At 34.4% G+C, this 25,944-nt stretch overlaps 3 long non-coding RNA genes across 3 annotated transcripts; all 3 read left to right on the forward strand.

Moving 5' to 3' along the window:
• The first annotated feature begins 6,255 nt into the window (after positions 1–6,255).
• LOC131954382 (uncharacterized) lies at positions 6,256–8,337 on the forward strand. Its single transcript, XR_009388766.1, has 3 exons — positions 6,256–6,293; positions 7,778–7,954; positions 8,262–8,337. It is a non-coding gene; the product is annotated as an uncharacterized LOC131954382 (long non-coding RNA).
• A 10,256-nt stretch (positions 8,338–18,593) lies between these two features.
• LOC131954378 (uncharacterized) lies at positions 18,594–20,602 on the forward strand. Its single transcript, XR_009388762.1, has 3 exons — positions 18,594–18,662; positions 20,049–20,219; positions 20,525–20,602. It is a non-coding gene; the product is annotated as an uncharacterized LOC131954378 (long non-coding RNA).
• Positions 20,603–23,588: 2,986 nt separating this feature from the next.
• On the forward strand, positions 23,589–24,776 carry LOC131954379 (uncharacterized). The gene is made up of 3 exons (XR_009388763.1): positions 23,589–23,679; positions 24,107–24,303; positions 24,662–24,776. It is a non-coding gene; the product is annotated as an uncharacterized LOC131954379 (long non-coding RNA).
• The last annotated feature ends 1,168 nt before the right edge of the window (positions 24,777–25,944 follow it).

The following is a 25,944-nucleotide window of genomic DNA, read 5'->3' on the forward strand; positions in this document are numbered from 1 at the left end:
CACTTAATGGTGTCAGCCCCAGCCAGAGGCGTAGCGAGCCTTCCCGGGGACAAACTTTCAATTTTTGATTTGCACACCCCCCTCAAACTTTCGATTTGCACCCCCCCCCTCAAACTTTCGATTTGCACCTCTTAAAAGACTATTTAACACTCGAATTAATCACTTAATTAAGTGTAATTATCATTTTCCCCTCTATATTTTGCTATTTTTTGCCTTGGTGTCACCCCCCTAAATGGTGTCACCCGGTGTGGTCCGCACCCCCCGCCCCCCTCGCTACGCCTCTGGTAACGAACAGTTTATTGGTAGGCCCTACACTTTTTCCCAATAAAAATATTTGCGCTGTGTGGTATAAACATGGGTTTATTTAAATAAAATAATTCAACTGATCTATATTATATGTCGGTTACAACTAAACGTTCGATTACCACAAATATGAGTACATTGTCGATTGTAAAATTCAAGTTAGTGAGACAGTGTTGGTGTTTTTGTTTTTTTTAAATGTGAAAAATTGGTCTTAAATTGTACGTTTGAGACATACTTTATACATTGTACTACATAAAAGAATTCTATCAATAAATTAAATGTATTACAAAATATTGCATTTTCCTACAAAATACACTTGATTTTGAGATAAAACCTAAACAATATTTGTACAAATATAAAAAAAGATTTTAAAAATCGTAACAAAATCCTTAAATTCTTAGAAACAAATTTAAATTCTTTAAAAGCTAAAGCTTAAAAAGGTAATGCGCTAAGTACTTTTGCATATCAAGTTAAATAACTTGTCAAGAAAAACATTATTGCGTTAGAACAATGGTATAAATAGTTTTTATAACTATCGACACGAGTTATTTGATTTTGTGATTGTTTTTTTTTTTTTTGTGAGTCAGTTAATGTAACCAGTGGCGTAGCGAGGTCGGGTGTCACCCGGTGCGGCACTTAATGGTGTCACCCCCCCAGAGGCGTAGCGACCCTTCCTGGGGACAAACTTTCAAAATTTCGATTTGCACCCCTCCCTCAATATTTCGATTTGCACCCCCCCCCCTCAAACTTTCGATTTGCACCCCCCCTCCCTCAATATTTCGATTTGCACCCCCCCCCTCAAACTTTCGATTTGCACCCCCCTCAAGTTTTTCTCTCTATATGTTGCTATTTTTTGCCTTGGTGTCACCCCCCTAAATGGTGTCACCCGGTGCGGTCCGCACCCCCCCCCTCGCTACGCCACTGAATGTAACTAAAATATTAAATATTGTATTTTACATGCAAAAGCAAGTACGAGGAGAAAACATGTTAAATAAAAAACTTGTAAATATGATACAGTCGCGAAAAAAGAAAGAATGAATAATGTAAAACGTAAAAACAATTCGAGAAGGGGAGTTAATTAGACAATAGTAAATGGCAAATCAGTGTAAGAGTGATGGTTATTGTGCAGATGCGTAGCGAGGGGGCGGGGGTGTGGAATGCACCGGGTGACACCATTTAGGGGGGATGACACCAAGGAAAAAAATAGCAAAATATATAGAGAAAAATGATAATTCCACTTAATTAAGTGATTAATTCGAGTGTTAAATAGTCTTTTAAGAGGCGCAAAACGAAAGTTTGAGTGGGGGAGGGGGGGGGGTGCAATTCGAAAGTTTGAGGGGGGGGGGGTGGCTGCAAATCGAAAGTTTGATTTGTCCCCTGGAAGGGTCGCTACGCCTCTGGGGGGTGACACCATTAAGTGCCGCACCGGGTGACACCCGACCTCGCTACGCCACTGTTACTGTGTACATAGATCTAACAACTGCAAATGGACAAAGAATGAGTATTATATTAATTTTCCTTTTTATTTTACTACACCGTTTGTTTAGTGTTGCTTCTCGCATAAACTAGTTTTAAAAAAAAATCTTTAATTTTTATTTTCGGTATAAGAGTGAAATTAAACGTGATTATGGTGTGGGGCATTTAGTCTTGTGTTTGTTACAGACGCCCATGTAAACTTGTTACTGATGGTGTGTATAATTATCTCATTATTTGCCACCTTCATGTTATTCATTATAAAAAAGTTACATCAATTTTTAAAAAAAAACTTCGATATTGGAATGAACGAGAAGGAATGAATTATAATTTTAAAAAAAAACAGAACTCTACCATTTAAAAAAAAATGAGTCAAGGGGGCGACATGGTCTAGCGGTAGAACTCTCGGTTGCCAACAGGAAAATCTCGAGTTCGGATCCCGAACAAAATGCACTAGCACCAATGAAATAATGGATGCTAATCGCCAAATACAGGTAAAGAAACCATTAACAGTATATAAACACAATTTTAACAATATGAAATACACAAATAAGACGTGCAGTTTAAATCATTTATTAGATGTTTGTAAAAGTTCAGCCAATAATTTAATTATTTAACTATTTTTTAACTAGATCAAACTTGAAGTCGCGGCTTGATAGGAGGTTACGCTATCAGTCCAGGCTGAAGATAAAGTTAAAAAAAATGTTTGCATGATATCAATACAAAAACTAAATATTCTACAAGATATATATATATATATATATATATATATATATATATATATATATATATATATATATATATATATATATATATATATATATATATATATACTAGCCGTCCCGGCCAGGCCCTGCTCTGGCTTCTGTGAAAAACCCTTCTGTTAAAGACCATCACCTGTGTGTTTAGTAATCATCATAAACCCGGCATTGCCCACCCAAACCACAACCAACCAAAACCAAAACAACAAAACGCAAACATAACGCTAACACAATTACAAATACAAACGAAAACAAAAACTTACAACAAACCAACCACAACCACAAACACCAATACGAACACAAAGAAAAAAGCAAACGAAAACAAACCAAATCCAAACACAAAACAACCACAAACACAAACCCAAAGAAAAAACAAACGAAAAAGCAAACGAAAACAAACCAAATACAAACGCAAAACCAACCACAAACCCAAAGAAAAAAAACACAAAAGAAAAAACAAACGAAAACAAACCACATCCAAACGCAAAACCAACCTCAAACACAAATACAAACACAAACCCAATGAAAATAAAACACAAACGAAAACGAAAAAAGAAAGAACAAAAACGAACCAAATCAAAACGCAACCACTAACGCAAACCCAACCTAAACACAAAGAAAACACTAACGCGAATATAAACGCAAAGTGCTCACGGGGCTGAATCGCCTACTTCAACTTAATAAACGACTATAGTACCCCAACTTATTCATAGCCTTTTGCACTCACTTTAATGAACGTAGGCGCGAAACCGAACACGGGAGGCCCGGGACCCCAAAAAGCACCCTGTCTGGGCGCCAGAGGACGCACCATGACGTCACCGCCTGATTGAACTTAGTAAACGCCTATAGTGCATAACTTATTTATAGTCTTTTGAACTCACGCGAACGTAGATACCATAGCGTACACCGGAAGGCCCGGGGCGCCAAATAGCACCCTGTCGGGGTGCCGGAGGACGCCCGGATTTGATTCACTTAAAGACTATAGTAACCTTTCTTATCCATAGTCTATCGCACTGTTTAAAACAAAATTATGCAGCATAGCGCTCACATGATAGCCCAGGGTGCCAAATCAAACCGTGCAGGGGCGCCGGCGGACGCGCCTGTTTCAATTTAGTGAACAAAAATGATAATACTCCAAGCTTATCCGTAAATGGAAAGAAATAAACGTATATGATTTGTAGGACCTGGCTTATTAAATGTTATTGATTTTAAAAAAAAAAATAATTATTGAACAGTATGTTCAGTGTATAGAATAAATAAAAGGCAGTGTTAAAAATACCTAACGACATTGCACTTAATCAATCCCCGCTAATTGTGTAATTATTTTTTTTTTCTTAACACCAAAAACAAAGTAATAAAATGTTAATTCTCTCTTCTTAAGGATTTATTTTTTTTATTAAAGGGAAGTAACTTTGCAGTCAATACATTTCCGACACAATTTTAGAAATTTTATAAACGTCGATACACTTTTTAAAAATTTTATGTCGCGTTCATAATTGAAAATTATTCTTCTAAGTAAATAGAATGAAAATTGTTTTTAAAGACTTTCAATGGTAATTTTTCGACTCGTAAATTTAGACTTTGAGCACGATAAAAAATCTAACACTTAAATCCGTAGAACTGTCAACGACAAACTTTTTTTTGCCACACGTTACAGAACTGAGCTTTATATATTAGATATATATATATATATATATATATATATATATATATATATATATATATATATATATATATATATATATATATATATATATATATATATATATATATATATACATATATATATACATATATATATATATATAATATATATATACATATATATATATATATATATATATATATATATATATATATATATATATATATATATATATATATATATATATATATATATATATATATATATATATATATATATATATACATAGACCACTATTTGTCTCTAAAATGCGTAAGACATTTTTACATTTTTTAAGGAAGGGGGATAATTTACCCCCCCCCCCCCCCCCCCCACCCATCTCCCTGCAGAACATCCGCCCCTCGCCCTCATATGTAATTCGTACTTTAGGCAACAGCACATACGCCTAAAATATGTGTCTTAAAATCACTTCAGTAGCTTGCGATCTCCAAAGAAACAATTATCTGCTCTTTCCTTGTCCGTTTGCAAGAAACAAACCAACCTTTATCAAACAGTTCACTGCTTGTTTTTAATATTGTTATCGCTTGTTTCATTATTGAATTTAGTAATCTTTTAGCTGAAAAATAATGATTATGCTAATGTTTAAGTAGATTAAAAATTAGATATTCTGCAATGACTTTGAATGTATCTGGAAAGTTTAAGATAAATCGATGCTTTAAACGACGGTTAAAATTAAGTTACAAAATTTTCAACAAACCCACAAACATTGTTAAGTAAATAAAATATGGCGTGTTTCGTCGATGGCAGAGGCGTAGCGAGGGGGGGGGGGGGGGGCGGGGGTGCTGACCACACCGGGTGACACCAAGGCAAAAAATAGAAAAATATATAGAGAAAAACTTGAGGGGGGGGGGCTGTAAATTGAAAGTTTGAGGGGGGGTGCACATCGAAAATTTTAGGGTGGGGGTGCAAATCGAAAGTTTAAAGGGGGTGGGTGCAAATCGAAAACTTGAGGGGGGTGCAAATCGAAAGTTTGAGGGAGGGGGGTGTAAATCGAAAATTTGAAAGTTTTTCCCCGGGAAGTGTCGCTACGACTCTGGGGTGGGGGGTGACACCATTAAGTGCCGCACCGGGTGACACCCGACCTCGCTACGCCACTGGTCGATGGAATTAAAACGTAGATTTTGTTTGCTTTTTTAAGCCTAGTTTTGTTATTTGATTAACCATAAAAATTCGTCTCTAACGGTTTTCAATATTTAGTCTTGAAATAAAGCAAATTGTTGTTTCTGCAAGGATGCGATAATCCTCTTTACTCTTAGACGAGATCGCTAAGAATGGCTTTAATCTTATGTTTACACAAGGACCTGAACGAGGGTAGATAATCGTAGTTCTATACGCGCATTACATTAACGTACAACACACTTACCTTGACTGGATGTGAACGTATCATATTGTTCATGATGACTGGTGTTTTAACAGTCTATAAATACATTACGGACAACCGTCACAGAGGCGTAGCAAGGGGGGGGGGGGCGGGGGGTGCGGACCGCACCGGGTGACACCAAGGCAAAAAATAGAAAAATATATAGAGAAAAACTTGAGGGGGGGGGGTGCAAATCGAAAGTTTGAGGAAGGTGAGGGGGGGTGCAAATCGAAAGTTTGAAAGTTTGTCCCCGGGAAGAGTCGCTACGCCTCTGGGGGGGGGGGGGGGGTGACACCATTAAGTGCCGCACCGGGTGACACCCGACCTCGCTACGCCACTGTGACGTCATGCTTTTTTATCCAACCATCGTGACAAAGCAGAACGCTATTGAAGTCTCTTTGTTATATTAATGCAGAATTATTTGACCGATAAATTCCCTTTGACCAATTTGTCACTGGCTGCTATCAACATGATCTCTGACGTTTTTAGCACAATCTCTGACGTTTTAAACACAAGCTGTGACGTTTCTAACAAAAGCTGTATGACACTTCGATGGCGATCTGTTCGGTCAAGCTGATTGGATATACATCATGATGTCATGTGACATTTATCGATAAAACGTATTTATAGACAGTTCGAAACACCATTCATCTAGACGAGGAACCAGAAGATAAGTTCACAGCCCTTCAAGGTAAGGGTGGTGTAGGTTTGTGTTGTGGGCGGTGTAATGACAAAAGATCTCAGGACAAATGATCTCAGGACAAATGATCTTAGGACAAATGATCTCAGGGCAAATGATCCCAGGACAAATTATCTCAGGACAAATGATCTCAGGACAAAAGATCTCAAGAACAAATGATCTCAGGACAAATGATCTCAGGACAAATGATCTCAGGACAAATAATCTCAGGACAAATGATCTCAGGACAAATGATCTTAGGACAAATGATCTCAGGACAAATGATCTCAGGACAAATGATCTCAGGACAAATGACCTCAGGACAAATGATCTCAGGACAAATGATCTTATGGACAAATGATCTCTGGACAAATGATTTCAGGACAAATGATCTCTGGACAAATGATTTCAGGACAAATGATCTCAGGACAAATGATCTCAGGACAAATGATCTCAGGACAAATGATCTCAGGACAAACGATTTCAGGACAAATGATCTCAGGACAAATGATATCAGGACCAATGATCTCAGGACAAATGATCTCAGGTCAAATGATCTTATGGACAAATGATCTCTGGACAAATGTTCTCAGGACAAATGATATTAGGACAAATAATCTCAGGACAAATGATCTAAGGACAAATGATTTCAGGACAAATGATCTCAGGACAAATGATCTCAGGTCAAATGATCTCATGGCAAATGATTTCAGGACAAATGATCTCAGGACAAATTATCTCAGGACAAATGATCTCAGGACAAATGATCTCAGGACAAATGATCTCAGGACAAATGATCTCAGGACAAATGATCTCAGGTCAAATGATCTTATGGACAAATGATCTCTGGACAAATGATCTCAGGACAAATGATCTCAGGACAAATGATCTTATGGACAAATGATCTCTGGACAAATGATCTCAGGATAAATGATCTCTGGACAAATGATTTCAGGACAAATGATCTCAGGATAAATGATCTCAGGACAAATGATCTCAGGACAAATGATCTTGTGAACAAAAGATATCAGGACAAAAGATGTAAAGACAAATAGTCCCATGGACAAATGATCTCTGACAAAATATCTGACAGCAAAAAATGTATAGTATTTCGGATGATTGTAGCAGATTTTAACATTGATTTATTGAGTGTAAAATTGATTTTATTTTTTATCCGAGAGATCATTTTTTCTGGGATATGTTGTCTGAGATAATTTGTCTGGGACCGCTGTGGGCTTATAGAACTACAATTTCCAGCCCTCTTGCTAGTGCCAGTGTAAACAGAAGGTTAAAGCCTATCCATAGCGATCAGTTAGACAATGGAATAATCACAGTGCTGAAAATGTGCATGATTTCTGGAATAAATATTTAAAAAATAACCGTTAAAGACAGTTTTTCTAACAATTAATTAACAAATAGGTTCGAGAAGCCAACAAAATTTACATTTCAAAGTCCATCGACAAAACACGTCATGTTTGATTCCCTCTGTTCCACAGATGCGACTTGTACTCATCTCCTTGCTGGTCGTGTTGGTGTCTGGGACTGTGAGAGCAGAGAATGACGTAGACAACAACAAGTATGTAGAGGTGGAACGTCGTCAATTATTGGGGATTGGGTGGTGTATCTTCTCAGGAGTAAAATGTAGTCCTTTTTATCAAAGACAAATTGCGGAGGTAAGTCTTTAGACTACTTTCTTATTTTAATCGGTATTTTTAGTAGACTATTTATAATTCGCAAAAGATAAATGAACCTAACAATACCATAAGTAGACAAAGGTTAATTTATAAGTAGCGAAATTATTTTTACATGTATTGATTTACATGTTGTATAATAATATTTTTGTTAAATAATTATATGTTTGTATGCTTGACTGTTAGGAGATTTACATTATTTATTCCTTTTACTTACGATATTAATTAAATTTTTTGACTGTTAGGAGTTTTAATTTTCTAAATATTTTTTTATATTATTTTTTTTCAGTCTCAACCAGCACAGATACGATAACTTCAAATCAGCCCATGGTTTTATCTTGATTAGATTAAAACGCAAATGGCGAAAAGTACCCCAATAATCGATTAAACTACCACAAAATATACAATATATATGTAGTTGTATTTAATGATTGTATGTAATTCAGTCTTTAAATGTTTTGTGTATATATATTGGCAACAGTCAGATACATTAGGGAATTTTCTTGTCTATACTTACCAAATATTTTCAAATATTTTCAAAACGGAAATTTGATTACATCGCAAATTTAAAACTAATATGTATACACACATACAGATGTGTATAAAAATTAAAGACTATGTAGAATAGAATTTTATTTTCAAAAGTAATTTGAGTCAATAAATTGTTATTACATCGATTTCACATGGAAACATTTTTGCTTATGCACATTGATTGTCTCAAAAGTATTAACGAGTTGGTTTAAGACAATGCACATTACGACCCGATGGGACTGCGTGGACCAACGGTACAGCGCTAGACTGTAAACCCCGAGGTCTCGAGTTCGAATCCGGGTTGAAGTCCCCGAGTCCACCCATCTCAGATTGAACATACATTCGTATGCCGAGGTCTCAGAAACAGGTGAACTCTACATCAGTGGCGTAGATAGGGGACGGCGGGTGTGGCGGCCGCCACGGGCGCCGACCCTAAGGGGGCGCCAAAGGGAGTAAAAAATAACTAACAAGCTCATTTTAAGCTGAAGTATTGAATTATACACAATCAAAGTTACGAAAATAAACGACTACAAGGCTTTAGAAACTGATTTAGCTGTTTTTGTCAGACCAGAATAAAAAAAAATGTACGGGATAGTAACTGGTAAGTAGCGCCACAACCTTTTCCAACTGGAGGGGGGGGGCGCTTTTTCACAAACAAGAGTAACTATAGATAGAATTGGAAGAAAGGGGGTCAAAGTTGAGAGCAGAGTTTCTTCCAGGCATCTCTTCCCCGAAAAAAATCTACCCCCCCCCCCCGAAAATTTCAAGTGCCCCCACCGGAGAAAAAAGTCTGGAAGAAAGACTGGTTGAAAGTCCGCCCCGGGCGCAGGAATGGGTCGCTACGCCTCTGCTTTACATGGCACATGTCAGGTTCGAAAAGGGAGCTTTACGTTACTTTACACTAGGTCTGCCACCACTTGATACTGAAACAAGCACATAATTAAATAGCAGACCTCAACAGAGTGAATACGAACACAATTTAACGCAATACGTTTTGACATATTTTAATATAGACCACTGCAGCGTACGACATAAATAAACAGACTTCAGTCTGAATATATATATATATATATATATATATATATATATATATATATATATATATATATATATATATATATACAATTTAACGCAATAAGTTTTGATAGATTTTAACTATAAATTTCGAATAATTTACCTTTGATGATTGCTAAGGTAACAGATGTAACGTTGAGTGGTTAGATGAAGACTGTCTCTAGATGCTATCAATAAATTTGTCGATGATAACTTTGATAAGTCAACCATAACTCAATATTTGCACAAAAATAGAACGAAAACGACAACGCCTTTCAATCGACCTATACTTTTGACGTTGTAGAAATTGTAGATGCAAATTATATTACTCTCATAGATATTACTTCAGGGACACATACATAATATATTCAAATACAGATGTATTGGAATATAAAATAGCTATTAAATCAGTCAATATTAATCCATACTGAAGACAAAGGATCTCAGGAAAATAAATAGATCTAAGCACACATGATCTCAGCACAAATGATATCCCAGACAAAATATTTCACAGACAAATGATCTCAGCACAAATGATATCCCAGACAAAATATTTCACAGACAAATGATCTCAGGACAAAAGATATCAGGACAAATTATCTAATGGATAAATGATCTCACCGACAAAAGATCAAAGGATAAATGATACCATGGAGAAATTATCTTAAACAAAACATCTCACAAAATATCTCACATCAAAATAAGTATATTATTTAGGAGGATTTTAGTCAATTGTAACATTTTTTTTACATTGTCATATGAATATTATTTGATTTTTCTTTACACATAATGATTGTGAGATATACTAAATGAATGAGCTGTCCGTGAGATATTTTGTCTGAAATAATTTGTCCTGAGATAATTTGTCCTGAGATAATTTGTCCTGAGATAATTTGTCCTGAGATATTTTGTCTGAAATAATTTGTCCTGAGATAATTTGTCCTGAGATATTTTGTCTGAGATAATTTGTCCTGAGATAATTTGTCCTGAGATAATTTGTCCTGAGATAATTTGTCCTGAGATAATTTGTCCTGGTGGTTAGATGAACATTATCTCAATATACTATCCATTTATTTGTCGACGATTTCTGTGATAAGTAAATCATTACTAAATATTTTTTTTTTTTAAAAATAGCACGAATACAATAACACCTCTCAATTGACTTCTAGTTTTGACGATGGAGAAAACGTCGATAGCAATGATATCAATCAAGTAGATATTACTTCACATTGTATGTCCTCAAATACATCTGCACTGAAATATAAAGTGAGAAATAAATCCGTCAACATTAATTAATACTGAAGATGTCATTTTAATCCTTGTTGTATTACCTTGACGGCCTGCATCACACATTCTTGATCGCTCCACATAACATTGTCTATTTAACTACTTTAGTTAGCCCAATGTCAATTTAAAATCATAAGTGCTCCATTGAGAAATTAAAACTATCATAAATAAACAAAACGATGATTAATGTTTGCAATATTTCCTATCAACATCATATTATATAGAAAGTAACGTAAAGAATCATCTTTAGACCTAGCGATCAGTTGGGCAGATGAAGTAGAGTTTATATGTTTCTTGAAGGGAAAGCACTTTGCCCAGCCACCTTTACTTTTCTTACATGTGTTAGGTACTCATCAGAGCTGGGTGGACTCAGGGATGTTCTACTGACTCGGATTCGGATTCGAACTAACATCATAATATAGATGGTAAAAATGACGAACTGAAATTTGAAACATACGCAACGTTGACACTGATAAAACTTCAATCTAGATAGAAGACAATAGTAAAAATATGGCGAACTTTATAAAATGTCGAAATTGAAAAGTCACTTTAATGGCAAAAGAGATGCACGTCGAAAGTTTGATTGCAGTCGTGTTGGTCATCGTCCTATCAAGCTGTTACATCACCAGAAACTTTTATTTTCAACGCTATCTGCTGGGGTTTTTTCAAATACAAATACAAAGAATAATATTCCCTCATTTTTTTTAAATTTAATATTACGTCATCCATGACGTCAACCGCCTACTTCTGCCAACGGGTATTTATAAGTCAGACAGTTCAAATAGAGTAGGCTTCACCTGATTGGCGAGTTACATTGCACATTCACAGCCATCGTGCGAACTCAAGCAACTGATTAACGGAAGGTGAGTAATTGTGAGTATATGTTAAAGTGAGCACTTTCAAAATAAATGTAGGAAAGAGACACAACTTTTCAACCTCAGCACAGTTTAATGTTTTCTTCAAGCTTCGAAACATTCAGGACAAATCATAAGAAATGTACAGTACTATTTTACTTCGAATACAATTCACGGCTGTCCTTAGTAAATCGCCTTAACAAATATTGAAAAACGTGTACAAATATAGATAAGAAAACCAGTTACACATACATGTATGTGTGTATGAGACACATGTATGTATGTATAACATACATGTATGTATGTATAACATACATGTATGTAGGTATAACATACATTTATGTGTGTATGAGACACATGTATGTAGGTATAACATACATGTATGTGTGTATAATATAAATGTGTAACACACCGGTTCATACATTTCCACGGTTAGTGCAGTTAACATCACAGAAAAGTTTTTTGCCGTACCATTTAATCAAAGTATGTTTTATTCCCTCTCTTACACAGATGCGACTTGTACTCATCTCCTTGCTGGTCGTGTTGGTGTCTGGGACTGTGAGAGCAGAGAACGACGTAGACAACGACGAGTCTGTAGAGGTAGACCGTCGTCAAGTAGTGAGCTCTCCCTTTTTAATTTGGTGCAACAACTATTGTTCAACATATAAACCTTATGATCCTTCGTGTATACAGGGATGTTATTTTTAAAGGTAAAGAAATTCAGTTTTTGAATATAACTCTCAATTACTGTATGCCAGGGGTCGGCAACCTTTTGAAGCGGAAGAGCCAAAAGTTAAAATTTTCAAAATTTCCCTGGTTTTAAAGAGCCACAAACATTTTTTTTCGTTCCAAATATTTTTTTTAAGATTATTAGTATTTGTTCAAGGAGCTGGAGAGCCGCATCTTGATATCAAAAGAGCCGCATGTGGCTCGCGAGCCGCAGGTTGCCGACCCCTGCTGTATGTCTTTGGGTCAGCAATAAAATGCAGTTTTTTTCAAACAGGACAGCTCTGAGTAAGCAAATAAAACTGGTTTAATATTTGTAAGGATCATTAGTACTGAACGAGAGTTTGTTGATAACACAACCATAGTAAACTAGATCCTGATGAGTAAAAACAAATGTGTATTGTGAGCAATATATATGTATATAAATTATGTATATAAAAATAAATAAATAAATAAATAAATAAATATATATATATATATATATATATATATATATATATATATATATATATATATATATATATATATATATATATATATATATATATATATATATATATATGTTAACAAACAATAAATTCATGTTTTTTATATTATATGTGGCGCGTAGGAGTTGACCTGAAATCGTAGAATATAACCTTGAGTCGTAAGACAGACCGAATGCCATTGTAAACACTACAATAATAAATAAATGAAATTTTGAAATCTGAGTTTGGTCACGTTTTTATACTGCTAGCGGCTGTGTGAGAATGCTTTAGTAGAGCTACATTTTACATTAAGTGTTCATCAGCTACTGTGTTAGATTAAATTATTTTTAGACGATAGAATTCGGGCACTTAAAAAACACACGACAGAGGTACACAATGTGAAAATTATTTCGTTTATATCTTTTGAGTATTTTTTTACTTATTGGTTTAGTTTATCTTCTTCTTCTTGCTTATTATTTATTTTTCAGGGATTGTCCTCCAACACAGTAGTATAACTGTTTAGTTTGTTCTGGATCTTTGACTCCGCTTTCAGCCTGCTTTTCTTTTTGGATTTGCTTTTATAGCCTTTGTCTAAACAAGAACTTACAACAATGAAGCAGTTGTTTGATTTTGCAGTTGTCTCTCCTAGAAGAGTGGCTGTCCCCAGCTAACGATCCTTATCTGCCCGAGGTTTCGAGCTTGAGACTTTTGGTTTAGCAACCAAGAGCTTTTACCGACTCGACCACGCCAACCCTTACTTAGCCTTCAATGCCCAGGATTTGAACTCAGAACTTTTGGGTTTACCCACCCTTTCACGAATACTCTTGTGTTTGACAGATAGTTGTTGCTTATTTGATAGTTGTTGCTTTATGTTATCTGATAGTTGTTGCTTATCTAATACTTGTTGTTTTATGTTATCAGATAGTTGTTGCTTTATGTTATCTGATAGTTGTTTCTATATGTTATTTGATAGTTGTTACATTAGGTTTTTTTATATTTGTTACAATATGTTATTTTATAGTTGTTACAGTATGTTATCCGATAGTTTTGCTTTATGTTATATGATATATTTTGTTTTAAGTCATCTGATAGTTGTTTTAGATTGACTGTTTGCTTCAGGTTTTCTAGCATCTGTTGTTTAGATTCTCTGATAACCGAGTTGTTGTTTTAAGTCATCTGATAATTGTTGTTTTAAGTCATCTGATAGTTGTTGTTTTAAGTCATCTGATAGTTCTTCTTCAAAGTCATCTGATAGTTGTTGTTTTAAGTCATCTGATAGTTGTTCTTTTAAGTCATCTGATAGTTGTTGTTTTAAGTCATCTGATAGTTCTTCTTCTAAGTCATCTGATAGTTGTTGTTTTAAGTCATCTGATAGTTGTTGCTTTAAGTCATCTGATAGTTGTTGCTTTAAGTCATCTGATAATTGTTGTTTTAGATTAACTGTTTGATTTAGGTTTTCTAACAGCTGTTGTTTAGATTCTCTAATAACCGAGTTGTAGCTTGATGTGTGTCTATTCATGCTATCTTTTTATCAACACAAACAAAATAAACTATCCTTTGTGGATAACCATCACTACTATTTGTGTTTGTTTTACAATTAATATCAATACATTGTTTATTCAAACACCGTTTCAATTTGTTTCTTTCGCTAAATAATGGCGGACATTTTTCACACTATCTAGATGAAAAACTGTAAATATAATTGCTTGTTGCTTGTTACGTAATGTGACTTCATTCAAATCAAACAACTATTTCCCAAGTAATGTCTTGCACCCGTATGCTAGAAATGAAGATCAGCGTTTCTGTCAGACTTTTTTCTCCAAGGAGGGGGAGGGGAAGGGAGCGCTCGAATTTTTTGTAGAGGGGAAGCGAGGGCACTGTTAAAAGTATATATTATCTATTTTTATTCTATTTCGTTCGGGGGGGGGGGGGGGATAGACGTTCTTTGATCTGGTGCGGGGGAACTTTGCCTGAAAGAAACTCTAATGCAAACAATCCAGGAGGGTTATGATAGAGAAAAATGGATAAGGCCTACATTATAGTAACACTAGGAAGACTCTAGGGGTGGGCGCGGTCGGACGGAAGTGCACTCGACTGCTAACTCAAGAGCTTCCAGTTCGTATTCTTAGTCCAACCAGCTCTGATGGGAACCTGACTCAGGTAAGAGAAAGTACACTTGGCTGGTCGTAGTGTGGGCTACACGGAGCCGAGGTCACAGAAATAGGTGCATTTTGTATAGATTGCCTAATTGGCAGCAGGGAAGGTATTGTTGTTACCCAGAAACTAGTGGAGAGGATTCTTCTCCTTTTTAATCCCGTTCGTGCCCAAGACACAAGGGGCAGATGAAGTAGAGTTCACCTGATTCATTTAACTCGGCATATGAAGGGATAGTGTGGTCAGCACTATGCATAGCCTTCTTTTTTCCCCTAACTTACGTTACAAAAAGAATAGATATGATTTTTTTTCTACATAAACAAAGAATGATTTCACTGTTTTAAGTATGAAGAAATATACACTGGGGTGTGGCCTAAATACATAAAAGGTAATCTTGAGTCTTAAGACAGAGCGAATGATATAGTGAACATGGTCAATAATAAATCAATTTGTGAGTAAATTCTGGGTTTGTTTATAATTGTATACTAGTGCGTGATGCGTGAGACGGTTTGAGTATTGCTAAATTTCAAAGTAAGTGCTCATCAGGGATTGAGATAGTCATTAATTATTCTTCTGAAGATCAAATATCTCGCACACATATGATCTAATGACGAAATATTTCACAAACAAACTCTTACTGACAAAATTTGTCACAGAGAAAATATCTCACACGAAAAATGTGTCACAACTTAAACAACTTTCGTGATTCTGCCGTTTCAGACAACAACAATTACAAACATAAATTAAAAATGCAAATACTATGAAAAAAGCCAATTTTGTAAATTTTCATATTTATTTATACTCTGATGTAGAAGTTTGAACTCCCAGATAGTAGGTTTTAATTAAGCAAACACATTTGTTCAAGGTAAAATTTATGAATCCTGCAAATGGATTTTAAAAATTAAATGAATTAAAATTAGAAAAAACAATTATTTAAATATATATATATATATATATATATATATATATATATATATATATATATATATGTATATATATATATATATATATATATATATATATATATATATATATATATATATATATATATATGTATATATATATATATATATATATATATATATATATATATATATATATATATATATATATATATATATATATATATATATATATATATATATATACATATATATACATATATATACATATATATATATAGGATATATATTATATATATATATATATATATATATATATATATATATATATATATATATATATATATATATATATATATATATATATATATATATATACTATACCCCCTCCCTGCAGTACATCCGCCCCTCGCCCTCATATGTAATTCGTACTTTGAACAACAGCACCTACGCCTAAAATATGTGCCTTAAAATTACGTCAGTAGCTTGCGATCTCCAAAGAAACAATTATCTGCTCTTACTTTGTCCGTTCGCAAGAAACAAACCAACCTTTATCAAACTATTCACTGCTTGTTTTTACAAGCTTTTATTTAACTCGCTTCCTCTGTCGTCAGTCGTCAGTCGCCAGTCGTCAGTCTGTCTGTCTAGAGTGAAATGCTGGAGTGAAAATTCGGACACTTCTACTTGACCGATACGATTCACATTTGGCACGTGGGTCAAGACATGAAGACAATGCAATCTGAAATTAAATTTGACTTCATTGGATGCCTAATTAATTTTTTATGAATTAATTAAAATTTGGACCGAATCAATAGGCATGTCTATCCAACCACACCACACGCGTCATCACGTTCAATAGCTGCGCCATCACCTTCAGTAGGCGCGCCATCACGTTCAATAGGCGCGCAATGGTTTTTAGTCATGTAACTCTATTATAAATAAAACATGTAAAGTACTGAATTTTTTTTTCATAAAAAACGTTTTAATAACAAGCTTTTATGTAATAATGCACTAAAAAGTAGAAAATAAATTATAGACTACTATTTAAATAACTATAAAGAAAAGCGTGGGTCACTTTAGTATCTATTGGATACCTTTACTAATGTTAAGGAAGACACCCACGCTTTTCTTTATAGTTATTTAAATAGTAGTCTATAATTTATTTTCTACTTTTTAGTGCATTATTACATAAAAGCTTGTTATTAAAACGTTTTTATGAAATTTGTTTATATTTTTATCGCCCCTTTTATTATTGAATTTAGTAATTTTTAGCTGAAAAATAATGATTATGCTAATGTCTAAGTAGATTAAGAATAAGATATTCTGCAATGACATCGAAGATGAATGTATTTGGAAAGTTTAAGATAAATCGCTGCTTTCAAAGCCGGTTAAAATTAAGTTACAACATTTTTAACAAACCCACAAACATTGTTAACTAAATAAAATATTATACCTCTAAACGTTTTCTTCCGAAAAAACAGAATGGGGTTGTAGAGCATCTATAAATCCCCACTAATTGACGACGGCCCACCTCTACATACTTCTCGTTGTCTACGTCATTCTCTGCTCTCACAGTCCCAGACACCAACACGACCAGCAAGGAGATGAGTACAAGTCGCATCTGTGGAACAGAGGGAATCAAACATGGCGTGTTTCGTCGATGGCAGAGGCGTAGCGAGGGGGGGGCAGGGGTGCGGACCACACCGGGTGACACCATTTAGGGGGGGGGGGGGGGTGACACCAAGGCAAAAAATAGAAAAATATATAGAGAAAAACTTGAGGGGGGGGGCTGTAAATTGAAAGTTTGAGGGGGGGGGGGGTGCAAATCGAAAATTTTAGGGTTGGGGTGCAAATCGAAAGTTTGAAGGGGGTGGGTGCAAATCGAAAACTTGAGGGGGGTGCAAATCGAAAGTTTGAGGGAGGGGGTGTAAATCGAAAATTTGACAGTTTTTCTCCGGGAAGTGTCGCTACGCCTCTGGGGGGGGTGACACCATTAAGTGCCGCACCGGGTGACACCCGACCTCGCTACGCCACTGGTCGATGGAATTAAAACGTAGATTTTGTTTGCTTTTTTTAAGCCTAGTTTTGTTATTTGATAAACCATAAAAATTCGTCTCTAACGGTTTTCAAAATTTAGTATTGAAATAAAACAAATTGTTGTTTCTGCAAGGATGCGATACTCCTTTTGACTCTTAGACGTGATCGCTAAGAAGTGCTTTAATCTTCTGTTTATACAGGGACCAGAACGAGGGTAGATAATCGTAGTTCTATAAGTGCATTACATTAACTTACAACACACTTACCTTGACTGGATGTGATCGTATCATATTGTTCATGATGACTGGTGTTTTAACAGTCTATAAATACATTACGGACAACCGCCTTTTGACGTCATGATTTTTTATCCAACCAGCGTAACAAAGCAGACCGCTATTGAAGTCTCTTTGTTGTAATAATGCAGAATTATTTAACCGATAAAGTCCCTTTGACCAATTTGTCACTGGCTGCTATCAACATGATCTCTGACGTTTTTAACACAAGCTATGACGTTTTTAACAAAAGCTGTACGACACTTCAATGGCGATCTGTTCGGTCAAGCTGATTGGATATACATCATGACGTCATGTGACAGTTATCGATAAAAAGTATTTATAGACAGTTCGAAACATCATCCATCTGGACGAGGAACTAGAGGATAAGTTCACAGTCCTTTAAGGTAAGGGTGGTGTAGATTTGTGTTGTGGGCGGTGTATTGGCAAATGATCTCACGACAAATGATCTCAGGACAAATGATCTAAGGACAAGTAATATCAGGACACATTATTTCAAGGACAAATGATTTCATGGACAAATGATCTCAGGACAAATGATCAAGAGACTAATGTTCTCAGGACAAATTAACTCAGGACAAATGATCTAAGGACCAGTAACCTCAGGACTAATTATATCAGGACAAATGATCTCAGAACAAATGATCTTATGGACAAATGATCACAGACCAAATGATTTCAAGAACAAATGATCTCAAGACAAATAATATTAGGGCAAACGATCTCAGGACGAATTACCTCAGGACAAATGATCTCAGGAAAAATGTTCTCAGGACAAATGATCCCAGGACAAATTATCTCAGGACAAATGATCTCAGGACAAATTATATCAGGACAAATGACCCAAGAACAAATAATCTCAGGACAAATTATATCAGGACAAATGATCTTAGGACAAATGATCTTATGGAAAAATGATCACAGACCAAATGATTTCAAGGACAAATGTTCTCAGGACAAATGATTTCAAGGATAAATAATCCCATGGACAATTTATCTCATGGACAAAAAATTTAAGGACAAAAGATCTAAAGACAAATTGTATCATAGACAAATGAACTCAGACAAAATATCTCACATCACAATATTTAATAGTGTTTAGGATGAATTTAGTCGATTTTAACGTTGATTTACTGAGGGTAATGTGGATTTTATTTTATCTGGGATATTTTGTCTGGGATAATTTGTCTGAGATCATTTGCCTTGATAATTTGTCTGAGATTATTTGTCTGGGATTTTTTGTCTGAGATTATTTGTCTGGGATATTTTGTCTGAGATATTTTGTCTGGGATATCTTTTATGAGATCTTTTGTCGGGGTTCATTTCTGAGACAATTTGTCTGGGATATTTTGTCTGATATCATTTGTCTTAGATATTTAGTCTGAGATCATTCGTCTGGGACATTTTGTCTGAGATTTTGTCTAAGATTATTTTGTCTGGGATATTTTGTCTGGGATATTTTGTCTGGGACATTTTGTCTGGGATATTTTGTCTGAGATTTTGTCTAATATCATTTTGTCCTGGCACCTCTATGGGCTTATAGAACAACAATTTCTAGCCCTCTTTCTAGTGCCATGCCAGTGTAAACAGAAGGTTAAAGCAAATCCATAGGAATCAATTGTGTTTTATTCCATGAATAAATATTAAAAAAAAAACACATTAAAGACAAGTTTCTAACAGTTAATTAATTTATAGGTTTGAGAAACCAACAAAGTTTTTATTTCGAAGTCCATGGACAAAACACGCCATGTTTTATTCCCTTTGTTCCACAGATGCGACTTGTACTCATCTCCTTGCTGGTCGTGTTGGTGTCTGGGACTGTGAGAGCAGAGAATGACGTAGACAACGACGAGTCTGTAGAGGTGGAACGTCGACAAGGGTCTATTATTTTATTGTGTAGATTCTTCGGAGAAAAATGTATTTATCAAAGACAAATTGCGGAGGTAAGTCTTTCGACTAAATTGTTAGTTTAAACGTTATTTTTAGTAGACTATTTATGATTCGCAAAAGATAAATGAACCTATCAATACCATAAGTAGAAAAAGGATAATTTATTAGTATCGAAATTTTTTTTGACATCTATTAATTTACACCTTGTATAATAATATTTATGTTAAATAATCATGTTTGTATACTTGACTGTTATGAGATCTACATTATTTATTCCTTTTAATTATGATATTAATTAATTTTTTAAACTGTTAGTAGTTTTAATTTTTTAAATGTTTTCTTATATTATTTCTTTCAGTCTCAGCCAGCACAGATACGATAACTTCAAATCAGCCCATGGTTTTATCTTGATTAGATAAAAAAGAAAATGGCGAAAAGTACCCCAATAATCGATTAAACTACCACAAAATGTACAATATGTATGTAGTTGTTCTTAATGATTGTATGTAATTCGGTCTTTAAATGTTTTGTGTATATATATTGGCAACAGTCAGATACATTACGGAATTTTCTTGCCTATACTTACCAAATATTTTCATATACATAAACCAGTATCACCCCAGGTAACGGAAATTTAATTACATCGCAAATTTAAAACTAATATGTATACACACATACAGATGTGTATAAATTAAAGACAATGTAGAATAGAATTACACTGTTAAAAATAAAATTCTATTCTATCACTATTAAAAATAAATGTAAGTCAATAAATGGTTAATACATCGACTTCACATGGAATTTTTTTTCCACATGCACATTGATTTTCTCAAAAGTATTAACGAGTTGGTTTAATTAAGACAATGCACATTACGACCGATGGGACTGCGTGGACCAACTGTACAGTGCTAGACTGTATACCCCGAGGTCTCGAGTTCGATTCCGGGTTGAAGTCCATGAGTCCACCCATCTAAGATTGATCATACATTCGTATGTCGAGGTCTCAGAAACGGGTGAACTCTACTTTACATCAGTGGCTTAGATAGGGGACGGCGGGTGTGGCGGCCGCCACGGGCGCCGACCCTAAGGGGGCGCCAAAGGGAGTAAAAAATAACTAACAAGCTCATTTTAAGCTGAAGTATTGAAATATACACAATCAAAGTTACGAAAATAAACGACTACAAGGCTTTCCACACTGATTTAGCTGTTTTTGTGTCACCAAAATAAATAAAAAATGTTACGGGATAGTATCTGGTAAGTAGCGCCACAACCTTTTCCAACTGGAAGCGGGGGGTGGGTGAAGCTTTTTCACAAACAGGAGTAACTATATCTTGAAATGGTAGAAAAGGGGTCACAGTTGAAAGTCCGCCCCGGGCGCAGAAATGGGTCGCTACGCCTCTGCATTACATGCCTAATGTCAGCTTCGAAAAGGGAGCTTTACGTTACTTTACACTAAGTCTGCCACCACTTGATACTGAAACAAGCACAAGATTAAATAGCAGACCCCAACAGTATGAATATATACACAATGTAGCCCAATACGTTTTGATAGATTTTAATATGGACCACTGCAGCCTACGACATAAATAAATAGACTTCATCCGGTCTGAAAATACATGCAATTTAACACAATACTTTTTGTTGGATTTTAAGGCTAAATTTCGAATAATTTACCTTTGACGATTGCCTAGGTAACAGATGCAACGTTGAGTGGTTAGATGAAGACTGTCTCCAGATACTATCAATAAATTTGTCGATGATAACTTCGATAAGTCAACCATTACTCAATATTTGCGCAAAAATAGAACGAAAACGACAACGCCTTTCAATCGACCTATACTTTTGACGTTGGAGAAATTGTAGATACAAATGATATAACTCACATATATATTACTTCAGGGACACATACATAATATATTCAAATACAGATGTATTCGAATATAAAATAGCTATTAAATCAGTCAATATTAATCCATACTGAAGACAAAGGATCTCAGGAAAATAAATAGATCTAAGCACACATGATCTCAGCACAAATGATATCCCAGACAAAATATTTCACAGACAAATGATCTCAGGACAAAAGATATCAGGACAAATTATCTAATGGATAAATGATCTCACCGACAAAAGATCAAAGGATAAATGATACCATGGAGAAATTATCTTAAACAAAACATCTCACAAAATATCTCACATCAAAATAAGTATATTATTTAGGAGGATTTTAGTCAATTTTAACATTTTTTTTACATTGTCATATGAATATTATTTGCTTTTTCTTTACACATAATGATTGTGAGATATACTAAATGAATGAGTTGTCCGTGAGATATTTTGTCTGAGATAATTTGTCCTGAGATAATTTGTCCTGAGATAATTTGTCCTGGTGGTTAGATGAACATTATCTCAATATACTATCCATTTATTTGTCGACGATTTATGTGATAAGTAAACCACTACTAAATATTATTTTTTTTTAAAATAGCACGAAGACAATAATACCTCTCAATTGACATCTAGTTTTGACGATGGAGAAAACGTCTATAGCAATGATATCAATCAAGTAGATATTACTTCACATTGTATGTCCTCAAATACATCTGCACTGAAATATAAAGTGAGTAATATATCCGTCAACATTAATTCATACTGAAGATGTCATTTTAATCCTTCTTGTATTACCTTGACGGCTTGCATCACACATTCTTGATCGCTCCACATAACATTGTCTATTTAACTACTTTAGTTAGCCCAATGTCAATTTAAAATCATAAGTGCTCCATTGAGAAATTACAACTATCAGAAATAAACAATACGATGATCACTGTTTGCAACATTTCCTATCAACATCATATTATATAGAAAGTAACGTAAAGAATCATCTTTAGACCTAGCGATCAATTGGGCAGATGAAGTAGAGTTTATTTGTTTCTTGAAGTGAAAGTGCGGTCAGCACTTTGCCCAGCCGCCTTTTTTTTCCTAACATGAGTTAGGTACTCATTAGAGCTGGGTGGACTCAGGGACGTTCTACTGACTTGGACCCGGATGCGAACTAACATCATAATATAGATGGTAAAAATGTCGAACTGAAATTTGAAACATACGCAACGTTGACATTGATAAAACTTCAATCTAGATAGAAGACAATAGTAAAAATATGGCGAACTTTATAAAATGTCGAAATTGAAAAGTCACTTTAATGGCAAAAAGATGCACATCGAAAGTTTGATTGCAGTCGTGTTGGTCATCGTCCTATCAAGCTGTTACATCACCAGAAACTTTTATTTTTAACGTTATCTACTGGGGTTTTTTCAAATACAAATACAAAGAATAATGTTCCCTCATTTTTTTTAAAATTAAATATTACGTCCTCCATGACGTCAACCGCCTACTTCTGCCAACGGGTATTTATAAGTCAGACAGTTCAAATAAAGTAGGCTTCATCTGATTGGCGAGTTACATTACACATTCACAGCCATCGTGCGAACCCAAGCAACTGATTAACGTAAGGTGAGTATATGTTTAAGTGAACACTTTTAAAATAAATGAAGGAAAGAGACACAGCTTTTCAAACTCAGCACAGTTTAATGTTTTCTTCAAGCTTCGAAACATTCAGGACAAATCATAAGAAATGTACAGTACTATTTTACCTCGAATACAATTCACGGCAGTCCTTAGTAAATCGCCTTAACAAATATTGAAAAACGTGTACAAATATAGATAAGAAAACCAGTTACACATACATGTATGTGTGTATGAGACACATGTATGTATGTATAACATACATGTATGTATGTGTAACATACATGTATGTGTGTATAATATAAATGTGTAACACACCGGTTCTAACAACATGTCCACGTTTAGGGCAGTTAACATCACAGAAACATATTTGCCGTGCCATTTAATCAAACTATGTTTATTTCCTGTTACACAGATGCGACTTGTACTCATCTCCTTGCTGGTCGTGTTGGTGTCTGGGACTGTGAGAGCAGAGAACGACGTGGACAACAGCGAGTCTGTAGAGGTGGATCGTCGTCAAGGACTGACCCTTTTCGCACCCTCGTGTTACATCTATTGTTTAAATTATAACCCTGACGATCCTTTGTGTAAACACGGGTGTTATTTTTAAAGGTAAAGAAATTCAGTTTTTGAACATAACTCTTAATTAATGTCATTAGGTCAGCAATAGAATGCAGTTTTTCAATCAGGACAGCTCTGATTAACAAATGAAACAACTGGTTTAATATTTGTAAGGATCATTAGTACTGAAAGAGAGTTTGTTGATAACACAATCATAGTAAACTAAATCCTGATGAGTAAAAACAAATTTGTATTGTAAGCAGTATATATGTATATAAATTATGTATATATAACTAAATAAATAAATAATTAAATAAATAAATAAATAAATATATATATATATATATATATATATATATATATATGATTGTTAACAAACAATAAATTCATGTTTTTTTTTTAATTATAGAAAATGCGGCGCGTGAGAGTTAACCTGAAATCGTAGAATATAATCTTGAGTCTAAAGACAGACCGACTGCTTTTGTAAACACAACAATAATAAATCAATGAATTTTTGAAACCTGAGTTTGGTCATGTTTTTATACTGCTATTGACTGTGTGAGAATGCTTTAGTAGAGCTACATTTTACATTAAGTGTTCATCAGCTACTGTGTTAGATTAAATTATTTTTATACGGTAGAATTAAGGTACTTAAAAAAAACACGACAGAGGTACACAATGTGAAAATTGTTTCGCTAATATCTTTTGAGTATTTTTTACTTATTGGTATAGTTTATCTTTCTTCTTCTTGCTTAATATTTATTTTTGAGGGATGTCCTCCAACACAGTAGTATAACCAGTGGCGGAACTAGAAAAAAAGGGCCACCCCGCAAAAAAATTTTTTTAGGCCCTTCCCCCATATACATATATTATATAGGCCTATATATCTATATATATATATATATATATATATATATATATATATATATATATATATATATATATATATATATATATATATATATATATATACAAACACTAAATACGAACATATGATTAATTATGATACTCATTGCTGGCCTGTTCGGGTTATGAACAAAATAAATGTTTTTTTTTTCAATTAGTACATGTCATGTGAGTTAGTGCTTTTGTGTGTTCTGTAATAATCAGTTTTATTTTATCTCTGCTTTAAGACCTCGAAACCTCTAGTCGGTCAAAAGAATATAAACCATGAAAGCTTTGTATAAATAATGGTGTCTCGTTCTATGTTTATTTTTATGTTTGTTAGTATTTATATTTTTCATTTTAAATACTTTTCATTTTTATTCAATGTTATTCTTTAGTAAGTACTTTAAAAAAATAATTAAGAGAAGTCATTGCTTTTTTAAATATGTTTAGTACAAATATATTTAAAGGAGCTTTTGAGCACCCCGATTTGACTATTTAAAAAAGAGAAATAAGTCATAGAAGTGGTTTGAAAGTCTGCTTATCTTTGATAAGTTTGATTGATGGAGAAAGAGGACTCGGCTTTCACAATGGTTTAAAAACAAAGGGAAAAAGAATATACAAGAGCGAGGGGTGGTGTCTATAGAATAAAGATAATCCAACCGCAGCTACAGTAATCTTTTTTTTCATAAAACAACCATCAATATAAAAATGCAAGAAAATTATTTTTTTTTAACTATAAACAAAATATTATGGTCGGCTGTGGGCCCCTAAATGGCGTGGGCCACCCCGCATTGCGGGGTCTGG

The sequence above is a fragment of the Physella acuta genome, unplaced genomic scaffold, assembly GCF_028476545.2.
Source record: "Physella acuta isolate Inbredline_101_S28 unplaced genomic scaffold, ASM2847654v3 ptg000993l, whole genome shotgun sequence".
In the NCBI taxonomy this organism is placed as follows: Eukaryota; Metazoa; Mollusca; class Gastropoda; family Physidae; genus Physella; species Physella acuta.